This window comes from Aquila chrysaetos, chromosome 23 (genome assembly GCF_900496995.4).
Source record: "Aquila chrysaetos chrysaetos chromosome 23, bAquChr1.4, whole genome shotgun sequence".
NCBI classification, from domain to species: Eukaryota; Metazoa; Chordata; class Aves; order Accipitriformes; family Accipitridae; genus Aquila; species Aquila chrysaetos.
This window is the reverse complement of record NC_044026.1, coordinates 7769753-7788922: the sequence shown is the minus strand read 5'-3', so window position 1 is coordinate 7788922 and position 19170 is coordinate 7769753. Positions and strand designations below refer to the sequence as shown.

Here is a 19170-nt window from a genome sequence, read left to right as displayed (position 1 = left end):
CGGCGGGGAGGGGAGGGGCGGGGCGGGGCGGGGCGGGCGCGAGCAGCTCGCGCGCCTCTCCGGTTCCCCCCTCCTCCCCTCGCCTGGGTGGGCTGCGGAGGGCGCGGAGCTGCGGCGCCCCCTGGCGGCCCGACGGCCGCACCGCAACGGCGGGCTCCGGCGCAGCGGCGGCGCGGGCGGACATTTCACACCGGGACGGGACGGGACGGGACCGGAGAGGATCATTGTGCCGAGCGTAGCTCGGCCCTCCCGCTTCCGGGGGCCGCCGGGAGCCATCGGCAGGGCGGCCGCGTCTCCCGTAAGCGCAGCAGGCGGCGGCGGCAGCGGCAGCAGCGGCAGCAGCGGCGGCGGGCAGGACCCGGTGAGGGCGGGCGGCCTGCGGGGAGAGGGCTGGCCGGTCTGCTGCTCCCGGCACGGGCAGGGCCCGCCTGCCTGGGGCCGGCCAGCGCCGCGCCGCAGCGGAGGGGGCAAACCTCAGCTCCCCCCCCTTCCGCCACCCGTTGCTGCTCCCGGGGCTGCCGAGTCGGGTTGTGGCGGCGGCACTTCTGGCGGCCGCCCCCGCCAGCCTTCAGCCGCGCCTCGGGCTGGGCCCTCCGGCGGGGCCTGCGCTAGGCCGGCCCTGCAGCGTCCCCCTCCCGACCGGGGCCCTTGGAGCGGCTGGCGGGGATCACGGCCCAGCCCGGCCCCTGCCCTGGCTGGGTCCTGGTGGCTGAGCCAGGTCCAGGCCTCCCCAGCCTCGCACTGGAAGGGGTTTCTCCCACAGGAAAAGGGGCTGCTCGTTCCCCTCGCTCGCTGGGGAGGAGAGTAACACCCACTGGCCCCTCACACGTGATTCTGCATTTTTAATTAGCCAGGTTTCTGAAAGAAGTGCAACGGTGCTACCAGCTCTTCCCTGCTAACTTTAAAATCCAGCAGCCGTTTCAGCCCGGTTTGACGAAGGGATCTCAGCCTCAACAATGTGAAGCTTTACCAGTTTCATTAGAAAGAGCATCAGTGAGGTAGCATGAGGTAACTTACTCGCCGAGCTTTCTAGCGCCAGCCGTCACGCTCTCGTGGCAAACCAGTCACAGCCTGTGTGGGCCCTCCTCCAGTTCTTCCCCAGGTACAGCTCATGGGAGAGCATTGGGGATACTGTGAAGTGTGTCTGTGGGGAAGCTGGAAAGAAGGAAAGACCAGTTCTGGGGGAAAGGCATGGGGTATGTGGGGATCCTTGTATAGGAAAGTGGGTGTTGCTGTGGTATGGGAATGTAGGGGAAATAAGACACAAATCCGTAGGAAACCAGGCCTTATTAGTTGTGCTACTTACAGAAAACTTGTTAGTTACCGAGTTACCTGTTCTAATTCTGTTATATGCAATGTGTTTTATAAATAGAAAATAGTCCCAGTTCTACAACTTGTCGTGGTTTAACCCCAGCCAGCAACTAAGCACCATGCAGCCACTCACTCACTCCCCCCCCCCCGCCAGCGGGATGGGGGAGAAAATCGGGAAAAGAAGTAAAACTCGTGGGTTCAGATAAGAACGGTTTAATAGAACAGAAAAGAAGAAACTAATAATGATAATGATAACACTAATAAAATGACAACAGTAATAATAAAAGGATTGGAATGTACAAATGATGCGCAGCACAATTGCTCACCACCTGCCGATTGACACCTAATTAGTCCCTGAGCGGCGATTCCCCCCCCGCCCCCAGGTTATATACTAGATGTGACGTCACGTGGTATGGAATACCTTGTTGGCCACTTTGGGTCAGCTGTCCTGGCTGTGTCCTGTTCCAACTTCTTGTGCCCCTCCAGCTTTCTTGCTGGCTGGGCACAAGAAGCTGAAAAACCCTTGACTTTAGACTAAACATTACTTACCAACAACTGAAAACATCAGTGTTATCAACATTCTTCTCATACTGAACTCAAAACATAGCACTGTACTGGCTACTAGGAAGACGCTTAACTCTATCCCAGCTGAAACCAGGACAAACTGTATCCACTTAGATCTGCTAGGAGTCCCCATTGATACTGGGCAACAGTCCAGTGTGGTTAGAAGCACGTAAGTCCACCCACATGCACCCAGTTCCAGGGATGAAGCCGTACATGTCTCTCTCTGTAAGAAAAGTGCTTATGTGGAACCTTCTTTTCTCCACCTGCATTGCCAGAGCAGAGGAACAGTTGTCCTGTTCTGTGAAAAATGTTACAATTTCAAGTATTTCCGTGCTCTGCACAGTGATAAAACCAAGACCTTTATGAACATCCAGACTTTTCCCCATAGCTAGTTCCATACTGCTCAAGGTATCCAGGTAGGATAAGGAAAAGTCAAGTTCAGGTCTACCTAGGTCAGTTGACCATCAGCTATTTTAGCCAGGATGTGGTTTCTTCATTTCACTTAGAAAAACATTTATAGGAAACCTCTTCATACCTTCATGAGAAAACCCCAAATATTTGGGTTTGACTCAGTATTTTAATGAAAGTCATCTTCAAAATGGGGGTGTTCCCTGCCAGAGGGAAGCACTAACTAGAGTTTTGACCAGCTGTGGGAACATATTTAGCTAACGGTCACAAGAGCATTCCAGACACCTTTAGAAGGCCTTGAACAGAATAAACAAGAAGACAAAAAAAGAAAGATGCCAATTAGAAGAACACAGGTGCGCATTCCACGATAAAGGGAACTTGGCACAAAGAACCTCAATTCGGCAGTTTATCTTGACCAATTAGACTGAGACAAGTCTCGCATGTTTTAGTTGATATAACCAATTATGTCCTATGTTTATGCGCATGTACAGAGTTAGTATAACCAATTATATCTTATGTTTATGCGTGTGGACACTATATGCTTGCATGCAGCAACCAATCAGAGCTTTTAAGGAACTTAGAGAATTGTATAAGAATGATCTGCTATGCTCAATAAACTGGCGACTTTGATCATCATATTGGTGTCCTGTCGTCCGTCCCTCCATGGAATTTCTCTACAACCAGCTTTAACCTGTTAAATTTTAGAGACATTGTAGCTGGCTGCTTTCTGTCTAATTTTCATCGGCAGTTATATTACCTGAAAAAAAAAGATTCTGAAAAACACTTTGTTCAGAAAAGATATGTTACCTAAAATATATCCATTTTACTGGGCCAGCACTTTCCAGTTTTCCTGAGAAATGCCTCTACCAATCTCAGTCCTTGCCAGTCTGGAGCAAACTAACTGTTAAAAGTACTGCATGACTGGATGTGTGTATTATTTTTTTCCTTACAGAGCTATTTCTCTAGGGGGCAGTTGTGGAGCAGAAAGGCAGAAAGACAAGTGGAATAGGGATTAATTTAGGTTAGCAAGAACAGCTTTAAAATGGTTAGTCAATGATTATATTTTATTTTTAAATAGAAGCTGACATATAAGCAAATTATAAGAGGAGCCAACAATTATTTAGAGAGGCATGGGGGGACAACTATTTTGTTTTGCGAAGTAAAGCTCGGGTAAGTGTTAACAGTGAAAAAGCCTGAAGTAGCCATCCTATACTTTCAGCAAAGATTACATGCAATTAGTTAAAATAGGCCAATATTAGTTTAAGAAGAAACAGAAAAAGGAAAGCAATTAAGGTTAAAAATAGGAAAGTTTAGGAAAAGGACCAAATATTAACAGGAGTAAATGATCATCTATGTCTTATAAAGCCCTCGTGTTGCAATGCATCTGCACCAGCCCGTTCCTGAGCTGACAGAGAAACATCTTAGGTTGCAGCAGCCAGATTGGGAACCGGGTCATATGCTTATTCATTGGTAAATATTTACAGGGTGAAGCCTGGCTCAAAGTGTGCTGACTTCAGTAAAAGCATTCTTGCTGTCTTCACCGAGTTTGGAATCAAATCTGGGGCTGGGGAGAGAGGCACTGTATGTACGGGCCTCCCTTCAGCGGGACTATGGTCTTAGCTGGGGCATCTCAATGAGGTAAGCGTTATTGTTGAGCAACCTTTACCTGTAAATCCCACTTCCTGAGTCAAAATCTGCTGCAACGTACAAAAAGTACATCTGATGTAATTCCAGTAACTTCAGCACAAAGGAATTTCCAGGTGAAATACGAGAGGCTCTGCATCGTGCTACTTGCAGCCTAATATGGGAGACATGACCGAACAGTGATTGTGGCTGCTATGGCCTCTGAAGGCTGCTGTCATAAATATAGAATAACCCTGGGTCTCTTATCATCAGAAAAGGCATGTAAAGCCACTGACGGAAGATCCCTCCCCATGCTGATACTTCTCTGTGTTCCTTCTAGTCTCATGCATTTCCCAGAGTGATCTTGGGCTGTCATAGTACGTATAAACACCAGGGCCAACAGAGAGCCAAACTTTTGCTATTCCACAGAGAAAGGAAGAAAAAATAGCATTGGCTATTCCATTGCTTGCTATGTTGCTGGTCTGGAGGTAGTTTAAGGAGAAAAGGACTCCCAATTGCTTGAGTCTACTAGAGCCAGGCTGATCACATAGTAAAAGAAGGCTCAATAACGTGAAGCTGACAACCCGTTGCTGCTCTCTGATTTTTTCCATACCAGTCACTGGCCTGCAGCTTCTGCAGCTCTTGTTCTGTGGCAGCAGTCCCGACAGGCAAATAACCCCCTGAGAATGGCTGCAATGTGACAGCTAATGGACTTTCTCCTTGTCATAGGGTAGGTATATCCTTCTCGCTCCGTTGTTCTCCTGGTCGAGGAGCTCTTGGAAGAGTCGCCTGTGTTGAATTCATGCCAGGTGGGCTACCAACTCAGGTTCAGTTTTCAGCAGTAAATGCAGAGGTGCTTCTTATTCAGCTAGCACGGAGATTAGAATAGGGGGACACTGAATTCACCTCCAAGTATTGGCTGGGCTCTCTGGACCTTTTAATACGGATAGGTTCGGCCCTGTAATTCAGCAGTTTGGTACAGCGTATCCACCCAGGTGTTTTTCTACCCACAAGCCAGGCAAGGCTGTGTTGTACGGATGTGCGCAATTATCCCCAAACCCACCCAAAACGACCACCCGTGAGTCGCTCAGGCCCCGGCCCCTCAACGTGCCGCTCTTTTCCCCCCAAACACCTGCGTACGCCCACACCTCCCGCAACAAGCCAGCTGCCTGCAGCCGGGCGGGTTCATCCAGGTAACGGTGCACCGACCCGGGGTCCCCCCGCCAGACCCCAGCGGAGGGGCCGTGCTCCGAGGCAGGCTCAGTCCCCGGTTACCGCGGGGCAGCACGGCGGGCTCGGTGCCGGCCTCCGCCCGCCGGCAGCAGCAGCAGCAGCACCTAACGGGGAGGCGGCGGCAGGGCAGGGGAGCCCGGCGCTCCGCCGGCCTCTCCCGGCGAGGCGGTGCTGCATTGCGGGCGCACACCGCCCCGCCTGCCCCCCCCCCTTCCCCGGGGCCGCCTTTCCTCCCCAGCGCGGCGGACCCCCGGCTTGCAGCCCCTCCTGTGCGGCAGGGCGGGCGAGGTGGGTCCGGCAAAGCCGCCGCCTCGGAGATGGGGGTTTGGGGGGGGGGGGGGGAGAGGAACGGGCTGCGGCCCCCCTGACGCCCTTTAGTGATGCGGCGGGGTTAACGGTTAAACGGACCCGGTGAAAACCCTCCTCGTCCCCGTCCCGCCCCCGCGCCGGTGAATAATCGGCCAGACAGCCAAGGGGGAAAGGAGAGGACGTGCTCATCTGCGGTTTCGCACGTCTCTCGCAGGGTAGAGGTAATTATGAACGGCAGGGACACATTTCACAACTCCTGCAATGCTGTAGTAACACAGCCTACTGTAGCGATGCCCTAAATATTGACATGTAAAAGCTGCAGGATTATTGCAGTGGTTTCCTGACCAAGCACTATTGTTTCATGGTAACCAGTGAAGCTGCTGTTGTAAAGTCTCATCTGCAGCGTTTGGTTCTAGCGTTAATATGTTACATAAGGCCTATCGCTACGTACGCGTACTTTTTAACTGTGATTACAATTTTCGTTAGCTCCTAAAACGCAACGCAGTCAGATATTTTTAGGTAGAATATATGTTTTATTACAATCATAATTAATTAGTTCTGCTAAGCAGAGCTGCTCTTGCTCTTTCGAGAGTGAAAGAAGCTAAGGAAGATTTCTAGCCAGGGATAGAAATCCCCATCTCTCTGGCATGATTTTTAAACACCACAGAAAACTCTGCAGGATAATCTACACTTGCAAACAATCTTTTTTCTGTTTTCCTTCTTTTTCTGAGCATGTTATTAAGAACAGTTCTGAAAGGATAAAGCAATGTAAGATCAAAACTTGCAGAGAGCAGCGGTCTATGTTTGGGCCTGGCGTTGGGGGAAATGGCAGTGGGGCTCTTTGCACAGAAGACGCTCTCAAGACAAGAACAAAGATCTCGGTAAGAAATGGTGGGAAGCAAAACAAATATGAAAAACAGACAAACCTGGAAAGGCTGTTGGAAGGAATCAGAGCCAACAGTTAGATCCAGGTATTTTGCTAATGATGGAGCAATATGGCTGTTACGTTACTGCTGCAGTCCACAAGACCAGTGGCTGAAGGGAAAGTTGTCACCAATGGATGCTTCTCCTGTGTCTTCAACCTGCCCAACTAAGGAGAGCAAAAATGCTGGCACCTGAGCCTGTTCTGATGGCTTTATTTTACCAACCCACTTTACTCCCCAGTAGTCATTTTGGAGTGGTGCAAAAGTGGCCAGAATGGACCAATGCATCAGGCCTATTTTGCACAAAGCGTGGAATTACTGCAGAGCCTAAAGAGCCCTCGGTCCTCTCCTGCCCTTGCTCATTACCACTGACGGGTGCAACACTCTTAACTGGTGCAGACTCTGTGGTCACAGCTGAGTGATGAAGAGTCCTCCCCCAGTCCTACGTCAGGGCTGCATCTGCCCTTGGAACCGGGAAGACTACATAAAAATAAGTTTTATTTTGGCTAATTTCGTGCTGAAGCAGTCTAGGACACTGCAGTGGAACTTATTTTAGATGAAAATTGCACATCTGCAAAGATTTCTACATCATCCTGATAGCGCTCTGGCATCTCCATTTCAGTAGCTCCCTCAATGCAAAATTGGTTTTGTGAAGAGCAAATATACATGAGTGGATTGCCACCTGCAGCCCTGTTCTCAATGAATCTGAAACCATGACTCAGTACTCAATGATATTGTTAGGTAATAATATACTAGCTTTATATAGATACAATATAATGGGTGCCTTTATGCCGTTGACCTTTTCATAGCCTTCCTAGGCTAATATTCACTTATTGATTATAAGTTCTGCATCTCCACTTCAAAGAGAGGTTGAGATGGAGTCCTTGATTTCAATTGCTGTGTTTCTTATTGTAGTTTCTTCATCATTTCTAACTGAGCTTGGAGTGTTGTTGGACACAGACGTTCTTATGGAGTTTTGCCAAGAGCAGGTGCTTGCTACAACAGAGGATGGTCTATTCAAAACAACAAAGTCACTGTTAGGCAACTGGAAAAAAACCCAAACCAAGAACAAAACCCGAGGTAGGTGTATTGGATCACAATAATATAAAGAAGCCTAAAGCTGTGTCTCTCACCTAACTCCCCAGTTTCTCATAAACGTGGCGCGCTCTGCACAGTGACCAAGCAGATGGACTCTCTCCTGACTGCAGGACTTTGCAGGCTCTTGTCTGCCTGTTTACAAGTTGCATAGGAGGAGGGTTCTTCTCTCTGGAATGTTAGTTTTCTGCTGTAAACTCCACGTAGTCTGTATTTGTGTTAAGGCAGGGGAAGGATTTTTCTGTTACAAGGTCAGTTACCCCCAGTTCTTTTTTTCCCTTTTTCTGCTTGGAGTCAGTGTCTTCCTTGTCCTCAGAATTGTTTGAGATCTCAGTTATATGGAAATCCATACATTTTACTTCCGTTCAGTGCTGCCAAGGGGTTTTTTTGCATTATGATCAGGGATTTAATGGGTGCCATTGGCAGCATTCAAACAGGCTTACATATTCTCTTCTCTCTGCACAGACGGCAAGGCATTATTGCTGGGGTTCTTTCTCTATAACGCCATAGAAGAGCACAGGTTTTCAGTGGTGGAAATTAGTCAGTACATTTGTTCTATCTCTCAGGGTTCAAGGTACCTGAATAACGGTGAGTGCCATATCCAAACAAACAAGTTACAGAGATTCTATTGCAGCTTCCAGTTAATAGCCAGGAAGGATCCTGAGGTAATTTGGAAGACAGAACTGCACTCTGGCAATTTTTTGCATGATACGTCTTGTGGTATCTCCAAGAATGCGAGTGTTGAAAAATGCCATTGGCATCAGTGAAGTGGATGCAGTGGATTTAGTGAATGCTGACACAGAAGATGCAATTGGAACCAGAAATGAAGAATTGAATTGATTTCTCCTAATTTAGATACCTACAGCTGAGCTAGCCTTGAATGTACCTGTCTCCACTGACTATAAAGAGACCCTAGGGTGACTAGCTCATATGTAAAGGTCTATACTCTGGAATGTTTGATATTAACTAAGATGAATCTTACTCATAAAAGTCAGTCTCTTATCTTCTTCTCACTTTTCTGCCATGCATCACAGTCTTCTTACATGAGGTCAGATTATGGGCTACAGGATCAGAACCTGTCTCTGTTTTATTTGCAAAAGATACAGGAAAAGAAAGGTTTAGGGAGAAAAGAAACAATTGGATAAGGCAAAACAAATGTCTTTGCTACAAATCCAAGTATCACATGTAATGGCTACCTGGGAAATGTGCTGTGGGAGAAATTAATGAGTCTGAAATGAGAAGAACTTGGTAAGTAAGACAATGTCTTCAAACTCAACTCTGGACACTCCTGTGAATCCTGCAAGTCTCGGTGCCCTCAAAGGTGCGTTCAGGGCAATCAGGACCACTTTATCCTTTGGCTGTTCTGGGCTGCTGGGAAACCCACTGGCAGCTCCTGAGAAAGCAGTCTCTTGATTTGGTCTGACCTACTCTGGCTCTCAGCCCAGTGTGGAGTCCCAGAGAGAGACAGAATTGCCACAGCACTTATGGAAGGGATAAACAAGTAGAATGTGGATGGTAACATGAGGAAAAGAGGACAGCATGTGAGCAGGATGAAATGGCATGTGTGTTACAACTGAGCTAGTAGTAGAAAGTAGTAGAAAAGAAAAAGCCTTGTGCTGAGGCTAGAGGTAGGAAAAGATCTGGAGGATGTTTGTGATCCAGAGAAAGAGACTAATCAATACAGGGTCTTTTTGCATGTAGGCAGAGGCCTCTGCAACGCTCTTGGAGAGAATTTCAATTGCTTCAGATGATGAGATAGGGAAAATCGTACTTTCATTGAGGGAGCATTTCACTGGATGCAGGTGTGCCAGAAGGGAAAGCAAGATTGAGGTGCCAGGCTGCGTCTAAACATAGTGGTAGAGGAGGTTTTCAAAAGTTTCAGTGAATCGAAGAATATTACAGATGCATGCTCAAATCACACTCCTGAATTCCGGGCAGTTCTATGAGGCTGCGTGCTGCACAAATCATACAGCTGCGATGTACAGGAACAGGTCTAAACCAGATTGCAGGCGTTTTATTGCTAAAAAAAGGCTGAATATTGGCTGTCACTGTTCTCCCGGAATGCAAACTCTTCAGATGTGAAACTAAGTGAAATTTGGCTTGGAGGTTCATTTTCTTCTTAGAGACCTGAGACTAAGAGGAGGACTATGAAAAATCTTTCCACTCATGCCTGTGATGAATTCCTTTGACTTACGTATTAATAAAGAGTAAGAGAATGCTGCCATGAATTAGCAAAACTCTTTTTTTTCATACTATGTCCTAGCAGAACAGAGGATATGAGTGTAGTACAGAGCAAATGCTAATTTTTCCATGCTCAAATAGAGGTAAAAATTGTTTTTCAGAAATGCTGAGCACCTCGAACCATCTGATTTTAAGTGTGTGGAAAGTTTGGGATAAAATGTAGTGTCTCCAATCACAATTATAGCCAGGGGCAGGTTAGTTAGGTTGGGTGTGCTGGTTTCCTGCCCGAGAAAGGCATAGCACAAATTATTTCTTTGAAGTCTGTAGTTTATTAAAGATTTATCCATATTTTATGCTCCTAACTCAAATCACCATGTAAAAATGCTATAAATGGGAGCAGCAAATGTTGTTTGAAATCAAGCCCAGTCTATCTGAACTTGGCATTCAGAAAAGCCAATGCACTTTAAAGAAAAAATAGATGTTTTTACATGTGCACCATAAACCAGCTGCAAAATCTTAACTTTCTGAACTGACCACTCTGATCATTTTCCACATAAATGATCAGAAAATTTGCAAGAAAATGCACAGGTTGTCTTAACTTTCTGAACTGACCACTCTGGTCATTTTCCACATAAATAAATGATCAGAAAATTTGCAAGAAAATGCACAAGTTGTCTAGTTCTTCTCTTACCTGAATGTGTCTTGGATAGGCAACTGATAATGGCTCAAGCGTGTGCAGTGCTTTCAAGGGAAGACTGGAAAAGGTCATTCAAAAGATCTCTCACTCTGGATAATCCAAGACAATTTTTTCCTTAAATGACAAACAAAATAAGGCAAAGGCAATAGACCAGCAAGTCAGGCTTGCTGTTGGTAAGACAGAAAAGAGTTTCCAAGAGAATGCCACGTGGCACATGCATCAGCACAGCATAAGGCTTGCCCATAAACCCTGCTTTAAAAGCATCAGTGCTTAGCCCACACTATTCTGGCGCTCAGAGCTGGGAAAAGAGTGTGTGTCCCCAGCTCACCCCTGCTTCTTCCACACACTTCTGGCTTTCCATGGATGGAACATTTCCTGAGGGGATTCAGAACAAGTTCTTTGTAATGGTTTTTCAGAAATTGCACTGTTGGGCTGAGGGAAAATTTATATTTTAGGAAATTTTTAAAGAAAATTTGTATTTTGCCTATGGGGCTATAGTGGTGCTGGTTTCTATACAGGTGAAGTCTCATTTTGTTTCATAGAATCATAGAATGGTTTCGGTTGGTAGGTACCTTAAAGATCATCTAGTTCCAACCCCCCTGCCATGGGCAGGGACACCTTCCACTAGACCAGGTTGCTCAAAGCCCCGTCCAACCTGGCCTTGAACACTGCCAGGGATGGGGCATCCACAGCCTCTCTGGGCAACCTGCTCCAGTGCCTCACCACCCTCACAGGGAAGAATTTCTTCCTTGCATCTCATCTAAATCTACCCTTTTTGAGTTTAAAGCCATTACCCCTTGTCCTATCACTACATGCCCTTGCAGAAAGTCCCTCCTCATCTTTCCTGTAGCCCCCCTTTAGGTACTGGCAGGCTGCTAGAAGGTCTCCTTGGAGCCTTCTCTTCTCCAGGCTGAACAACCCCAACTCTCTCAGCCTGTCTTCATAGGAAAGGTGTTCCAGCCCTCTGATCATCTTGGTGGCCCTCCTCTGGACCTGTTCCAACAGGTCCATGTCCTTCTTACGTTGGGGGCCTTCTTATGTCTCCATTTTTCCATGTCCTTCTTATGTTTCCATGCCCCTCTTTCCTCTTTCCCTTTCCCCATGTGCACACATGTGCAGACACACACAGACAAAACAGGACGCAGTGCGAGGAGGAGGTGCAGCATGTGCGTCTCCTTCCAGCAGTAGTAAGTGAGAACTCTGAGATGGGGCATGGAGTACATGCTGTATCTCGGTGCAGACACACCAGTTGGGGTGTTTGAAAGCTGCAGCAGCCCATCCACAATCTTTGGGATCTAAGACACTGCCTTGAACTGCCCTCCAGCGCAGGGCCTGGGCTTAAAGCCACCCTTCATCTCAAGCAGCCTGAAGCATATGTGAGCCTAATTTTTGCCAAAGCTAGCCCTTCTTTTCTATATGAATGCAGCAAGTGGCAAATCCAGGCGGGACGCTCTGCCCAAGGTGTGAGAAGATCCTGTGGATTCCCGTGTCTATGCTCCTGTGCCTCAGCCGAGCTCTGTGTGTGTGAAATCTCTGCTGGTTGGATGGTAAAACTGGAAGCACAGAGAAGCCATAAGGAACAATGCAAGCGGATTCAAAAGGGATTTGGATCATTTAGTTGATGAGCCAGCAGATGGCAAATGCTGCCTGGTATAGAAAATGAAAAGTAATTAGTCTGGGAACAAAGAGCAAATGTAGGGAATGGGTGTTACATCCAGCACGCTGATCAGAGAGAGAAAGGGGTTACTGTGGAAAAAAATCATAGAAACCGTCACTTCAGTGCACAGCTGCAATAAAAAAGGCAAACAAGACACTAGACCGATGGAACAGTGAGCTATAATGCACTACGAAAGAGGCAATACAGTCCTCGGGAAGATGGTTATTAGGCCCCTCCAGAATACTGCACAGAGCATGGGTCACTGTCTCAGGAAGGTTATGTTTGGAGAAAGGTGCATTATAAAGCAACTAAACTCTAATCGTTTCGATGATTTCAGTTCTGAGGCAAAGTTAAGAGGCTCATTCTGAGGGGTCAAAGAGACCTTAAAGAGATTTTAAAATTATAGTAATGATCAGTACAGTTACCAGACAATACTCATAGTGCTAGGAGATTATAAAAATTAAGGAAGGGTTACTGAGCAAAGAGCAGAAACTTCGCAAACTGCTGCACGAAAAAAAGATGGTTACCTTCTGACTTCATTGAGTTAGCTAAGGGTGAATACAGCTTCAGGAACACGTAAGTCAGTCAAGTGAGTGATGCACAATTACAGTACATGGAACTGTCCTGTGGGACATGCAGGAGGACGGTAAAGGCCCAGATAAAAATAGCAAAATAGTTTAGGGGAAGAATCCCTCCCCAGTGTTTCAGGGTTTGTTTTTGTTTGGGTGCAGGTTCCTAAACTGTATCTATCTGTGAATAGATCAACCTTTGCACACAAGCCATAATGATTATGGGTTTCCCCAACCCACATTCCAAGAGGAGAAAAGGGGAGGGGGAAAGTAAATGTTGCCCTGCCCTCTTGATCCTCCTCAGGATCATGCCATGTGAAAATAAGCTAGCTTCAGGTCTAGTTAAGACAGAGAAAAGTTGTTGGGCTGCTGCTTATGAGCAGATGGGACAGCAACAGGCAGGGAAGGAGGGGAAAACTGGAAGCATGTGTACTTGCAAAAAAGGGATGTAAGCACTTAAACTGCAATTAAATAGGTTTCAGGCACCTAAGTCTACCAGAGCTATGTAGAAAATCTGTGCTTGGTTGTGCAGGCATCAGAGAGGCACTTGAAGTAAATTTGCTGACGTGCTGTGGTGCAGATCCAGAACTGCTGCCCCTGCAGCTGGGCTGAGCTGGATGGAGCCCATATCTCCTGCACAGCCCCGAGGACCTGAAGCTGGTAGATATGGTTTGGAGCATGTGGATTAACTATATGGACCTTGACAGAAAGTCTGGGCTTTTTTCATTCAGCTCCATGGCCAGAGAAGACAGTATACCACTTCTATTAGGAAAGGTTAGTTCTAAGGGGTATATTGTCAGGAAATAGGACGTTCATATGCACAAGCCTCTTAACAGAGAGCTACTTGCTGTGGATTAAGCTTAGGTCATGATCAAGCTTTGCCCTTTCTGTAAAAGGGAATGCAAAACAGTGAGAAGGAGCAGGCAAGACTGAGCTTGACTCAGGCGAGGTGAGAAAGGCAGCCAACTCTGCCACTCCATGTCTACATGGCTGCAGCTCCACAGTCGTAGCCACCCTATGTTAAAGGAAATTGTGTTGTGATAAAAATGCCTTGTGCTGATTTACTACAGGTGGTGTCATAGCTGTATCACTAGTGGAAAAATGCAGGTCTGAATTTGCTGACATTGTTGCAGCTAGACAAAGCTTTTCAGTGCTTTTGAAGCTGATGTGGAAGTGGGAAAATAGAAATTGTGTAGTTCATGTAGACTGATGATCTGGCCTTAAATGGACCAGCATTAACTGCTTGCAAAGAAGATAGAGGGACCTCAGAGAAAGATGTGGGATAATCTACCCCTACAGAAACCTAATTTTAATTCTCCCATAGTCAGGTACTGGCTTAAACTCTGAAAGCCTGTCTTTTTACTTCTTCCAAAGTTTAGCATAATTGTTCTGACTGGAAATTCCTGTGATCCATATATCTGTCCAATCCTTCTTTGAATCCTGCACAGTTCTTGACCTCAGTGCTTCCTGTGGTGATATCTTCCACTGTCCAATTACACATTATGTGAAAGAGAATTTCCTTTGATCAGCTTTGAATACATGAGCTCTTCATTTCATTGAATGTTCCTTTATTCTTGTGTTATGCAGCAAGGTAAAGAGAAGTGTCAGATACTTCTTCTCTAGAGTATTTGGTATTTTATCTTACTGTGTGCCTTCTTATCTCTCTCCTTTCTGAGATAAACAAATCTCATTCTTTTCAATCTCTTCCTGTGATAGTCCCTGCCTCTGCCTCCACCCCCCACTTGCTTATTCTCATTCTTACTCTCTGACCTCCACTTGTTTCTGCAGGATCTTTTAGAGCTCGGGGAGAGGCATGGACAATATGCCAGAGGAGAATTCAGCACTGATTGGTATAAAGGGAGAATATTTTCTGCATTATTCACCATCTCATTCACTGAGTAGCCGAATATCTTGTTAGCTGTTTGGATTGCAGCTGTACCCTGAGCAGATGTCTTCGTTGAGCTGTCTGTAATGTTTTTTAGGCAGTTGGTGCTGAGCTCATCACCTCCAACCTTAATTACTGTAACTAGCTCCTCTCTGGCATCTCTAATATTCATGCTGTCTCACTTCATTTGGCAGATACCGTGCTACCCAGGAAGTCTGCATTATCCAGTAACCTGACCTTATCTCACCTTCCTAAATCCTTTTTTCTACCACGTCAAGAAGAAAGGTCTTACCCTTATTTTAGAAAGGCCTTTTTAATGCTTCTTTTTACTATCTGTCTGCTTTTATGCCATCCTTAAGCTTTCCGTGGCTTCCTTTTCATGTATTAGTAGTTTTGACATGCTTTGCCCACACTGCCCATGCAGTCTCCGTGGTAAGAGCTTTTCCGTGCCAGTCTAGAAGACTTCTTACTATTACCACTTTGTAGTCATTCAGATAATCCTTAGAGTCTAGTTTTCTGGTGATACCTCCAAGACGCAGTGAAGGGCGGTAATGCAGGGTCATCTGGAATTCCATGGTATGCCTATAAGACATACCTAGATGTGAAAGCATGTGCAGGACAATGAAGGTGGAGCTCCCCTTGGATATTTAGCAAGAGGTGTATCCCTTCCAACCCACTCAGCCCAGGTTGATACATGGAGTTCTAACACCAGCAAAGCCAATTTGTGCCTTCTGTGTCAAAAGAGCCACAACTACTTCACCATATATGTGTTTCCCTGTATGTACTAAATGCTCCGATGCTGAGGTACTCCATTTTCTGGCTTTGCTTCCTTGCTCGTGTGGATTGCTTGTTGGAAAGTCACAAATAATCATGTAGGATTAGACAGTGACCTCCAGGGCTGTCAGGGGAGCCAGGCACTCAAACGCATCTCAGTTACATAGATTATCTCACCCCCCGTCCCCTTACGACTCAGTGCAGAAAGCTTTCTTGGAGTTTTGGAGCTAAAGGTGTCTCTTCCATGCAGCTCTTGTGAGCTGTGGTTTTTGTATAGGAGCCCTGTTTGCAAAGTCCTGTCTTCTAGAACTAAAACCCCAAACATTCTTGAAGCAGAAAAAGGAATTGACTTTCAAGTGTTTCTTGTTTTTTGAACCTACTTCATACTATAGTGCTGTTTTGCTGTGTTGGCTAGATAAACCAAGGTGTCTTTCATATTATTGGAAATGAGTAAATTCTCAAAGGTAGGAAGTTGGGAGTGAATTGGAAGTTGACTGAGTGAAGTTCAGGAGGTATCTGAAGAATATTACCTGGGAAAGTGCCACTGAGAGGATTTAGTGCTGAGGTCATGGCAAATTGTGCTGAAATCCACAAAGCATTTTTTTCTGTAGTCTTACCTGAAAAGGAGCAGTAGAGGTATTAGGATCTGTCCAGTTAATTTTAGAGAGGTCAACTAGGATGGTGAACAATTTGCAACACTACTTAAAATTAGGAAGACATCAGTTAGTGGAATCTTTCTATTACTTTAATAAATGCAATGTAATCCGAGCGTCATCTCTTCCTTCATTATGAGCCAGTTGTGCCTGACCCACATGTTTTAAATTGGCACTTGTAAGGCAAATGGAAAGGTGAATAGAATAGCTGAGCTGAAGAAGCAAACCCAGTTGGGTCACTTCTGTTTCTTTAGTACAAAACTTTCAGAACACATGCACAATAAAGGTATAATCAAAAGTGAGTTTTGGATTGCTTTTAGGGTTCCAACTGCCTTCCATCTTCTCAAAGCACCTATTCATGCTTTCACAGGAGCTTTATGAAAGCATGTGAAGTGGGTATCAATTTACCCCATCTTATGCTTGCAGACAGACAATATAGCTTTATCCTCTTCTTGTGGCTTTGTGCTTTGTGTGGATAGTGAGGAGGAGTTTTGTGAGACTGACCTAAAGCAGCAAGACTAGGAAAAATAAATTTTTTGTGTACACCTCATTCAGTGAGTTTAAACTTAAATCCTCCACTCTTGCAGTGTTTTAACTCAAACAACTTAATACGCAGCAGAGGGTACCTTGTTTTGATTAGAAACTATTAGCTTAAGCCAGATAACAGGACCTAAGCCTACTTCCTTAAATCCTTCCCTAGTCAAAATTTATGGTCTGATGAAACAAGAACAAATTAAGTCTGCTTCTGCTCCATCCAAACCTTTTTGAAGCTTTTACTCCATACAGCATCATGAAGAGAGCTATAAAAACGATCCACTGAGTCCAAATTGGCCAGGTTGCAGCCAATTGCCAAAACAGATAACACCTTTGTTGTTGTTTTGTGTCCTTGAAGTTTAAAGAACTTTTATCATTTTTAACTTCCTCTCTTTTCGGTTTATCAGTGAGTTTAGGATGCCAGCAAGAACTACTCTGTTGATCACATCAAAGGACCATTTAGCCTAATGAATTTTTTTCTGACTGCTGCCAGTATGGGATGTGCAAGAACGGACATAAGGATGGAGCACACATGCTGTGGTGGTGCATGTCCCAGGCCCCTGGCACAGGGTGTGCTGTGGCTGGTGCTGGGATTGCGGACCCCGTCTTGGGAGTGTGAGTTTCCACTGATTTGATTTTCTGTAGTCATTTTTCAAACACCACTATTACAAATAAGTACTTCGCCACAACGTGCAGCTTGGAGTAGGGTCTCTTCCTGAGAGAGGACCTATTTATGTTAAGAAAGGCTTGCTTCCAGGTTGTAACAAATAACACGCTATATTGACCTGCAAAAAAAAAAAATACCAGAACTATTGCTTCCTGGCTCACTCGTTTCCTAAAAAGTTTGCTCAGTACCCTGAAGAATTCCTGTAGGAACATACTTTGCCCAGATCCGTCTGGAAGGGCTTGTCTGGTGCCCTGCATCAGGTGCTGATGCTTTAGAAGGGACTGGAGTTTATTGCCCTGCTCAGGCACTGCTACTTGCCTGGATCCAGGAGCTCTTCCCTCAAGTGAAGGTTCATCCACGTCATCCAGATCCCTCCTCATAGTGCATAGGGTGGCTTGGGGCCTGGCAGAGGGTTTTGTACTGTGTGTGGGGCCAGGCACGTAAAATGATGTGTCTTGTTACAATGCCTAAACCCTCAACTAGCCATAGCTGCAAAAGCTTGCTTTTAGTACTTTTTGAGAAGCATGCTTGCAGTGAGAAGGCTGGGGACATCTCTCAAGGCAGTCTTTCAAAGATGGGTACCCTTTCCTCAGCTGCTTTTCAAAATGGATATACTCCTTGTGCTAAGTGTCCATTCGCTCTGATTTACCTGGAGGGATTTGTAAATCATAAGCTGTCCATAGCACTGTGGGACTGAGAAGTTCTTTTCCGGGGAACAGGAAAAAAGAAGAAGAAGAAAGATATGCATCTGTAGGATTGGGTTCTCCATTATTTTAAATGACATGCAGGCATATGTGCTATCAAGTCATAGTTCTTGACATATGTAACCTTAGCTTCTTATAGCTGATTTGTAATATTGGTGTTTGAAAAATGACTACAGAAAATCAAATCAGTAGAAACTCACACTGTCAGGAGTTGCATAAATGGTCCTAGGAGACAATATAACAGTACATCTCTTGATTCGTAATTCTTTATAGTCCAGGAGATTTCAAGCTAATAATCCCTATCCAGACAGACAGAGCAGAAACTCCCCTAAACTGCAGTTTCCCCTTAATTTTTTTTTCCCCTTTATTTCAGTACACCTATTCCACCTTCAGGTTTTGAGTTTTCTTTTTTTCTGTTTGGCTTTGCAGTTGGCTTTGATACCATTCAAAGTTAAGCCCTGGGGCAGAATTTTTAGCAAATAGCAGTCCAAGAGCTGCGGTAAATTCTTCATTGCTCTGTGTCTTTAAATCAAGATTGGGTGCCTTAATAAAAGGTTAGGCTTCTCTTCATCAAGTTATTAGCCTTTCATAAAGGAATCCCTTGATGAAATGTTATGGCCTGTGTTTTCCTGGGATGTAAGACTAGATCATCATAATGGGCCCTCCAGGTCTTCGCCTCGGTGGTGCCTGATTTCTTTCCTGACCTTGAATTACGCTGAGAAGAGGAGGTTTTTGAGGAACAAGTCAGGAAGTAAAATTCTGCATGAATATTTTTCAGGATTACCAGCAAACCGCTGAGGCGTTTGGGGAGAGAGGCAGTGCTGAAGCAAGCAGGTCCAACCCAGCAGAAGTTAATGGAGCTGCGTGTGGTGTGTAGGGCTGAACCGGCACTGGTGTGGGAGATAGCAGTGGGCTCACTCTGAGCCTCGGTGGTCTCGGAAACACAGCTACACGTAACTGCCCCTCTGGTGCGTGGTATGTCAGCTCCTCAGCTGCTGCAGGCAATGCCTGGGGAAGCTGTCTCCATCCTTTGAGGATGGCAGTTCTTGGGGAGACCATTCATTGCCTGTTCTCCTGTCCCAACAGGAGACTCCTGGCAGTGACGGGGAGCGGCGATGTCTTGTGTCAGCCCATCATGAATCATGGCACATCATAAGCCAGAGCTTGTTCTTGAAATACATTCCCCACCCTCAGTAGCAAAAGCTCTCCATTTGTGCGCTTCAATACGCGACGGTTACAGTCCATTAAAGGCACATGTTCATGTATGGTGGTGAGTCACAAAAGTGCAGAACCTCTTTTGGGAAGCTCATTTCTTCTGGCCTGCCCCGAGATGTTCAGCTGGTACCTGCCCTGGCTGTCGGATGCTGCTTGGGAAAACGTGAT

The 19170-nt window shown here is 45.9% G+C and overlaps 1 long non-coding RNA gene across 1 annotated transcript; it reads left to right on the top strand.

The window, feature by feature from the left end:
* Positions 1-122: 122 nt before the first annotated feature.
* Positions 123-10038, top strand: LOC115334590. Its single transcript, XR_005931211.1, has 5 exons — positions 123-1102; positions 3768-3921; positions 4636-4715; positions 6180-6329; positions 7287-10038. It is a non-coding gene; the product is annotated as an uncharacterized LOC115334590 (long non-coding RNA).
* Positions 10039-19170: the final 9132 nt, after the last annotated feature.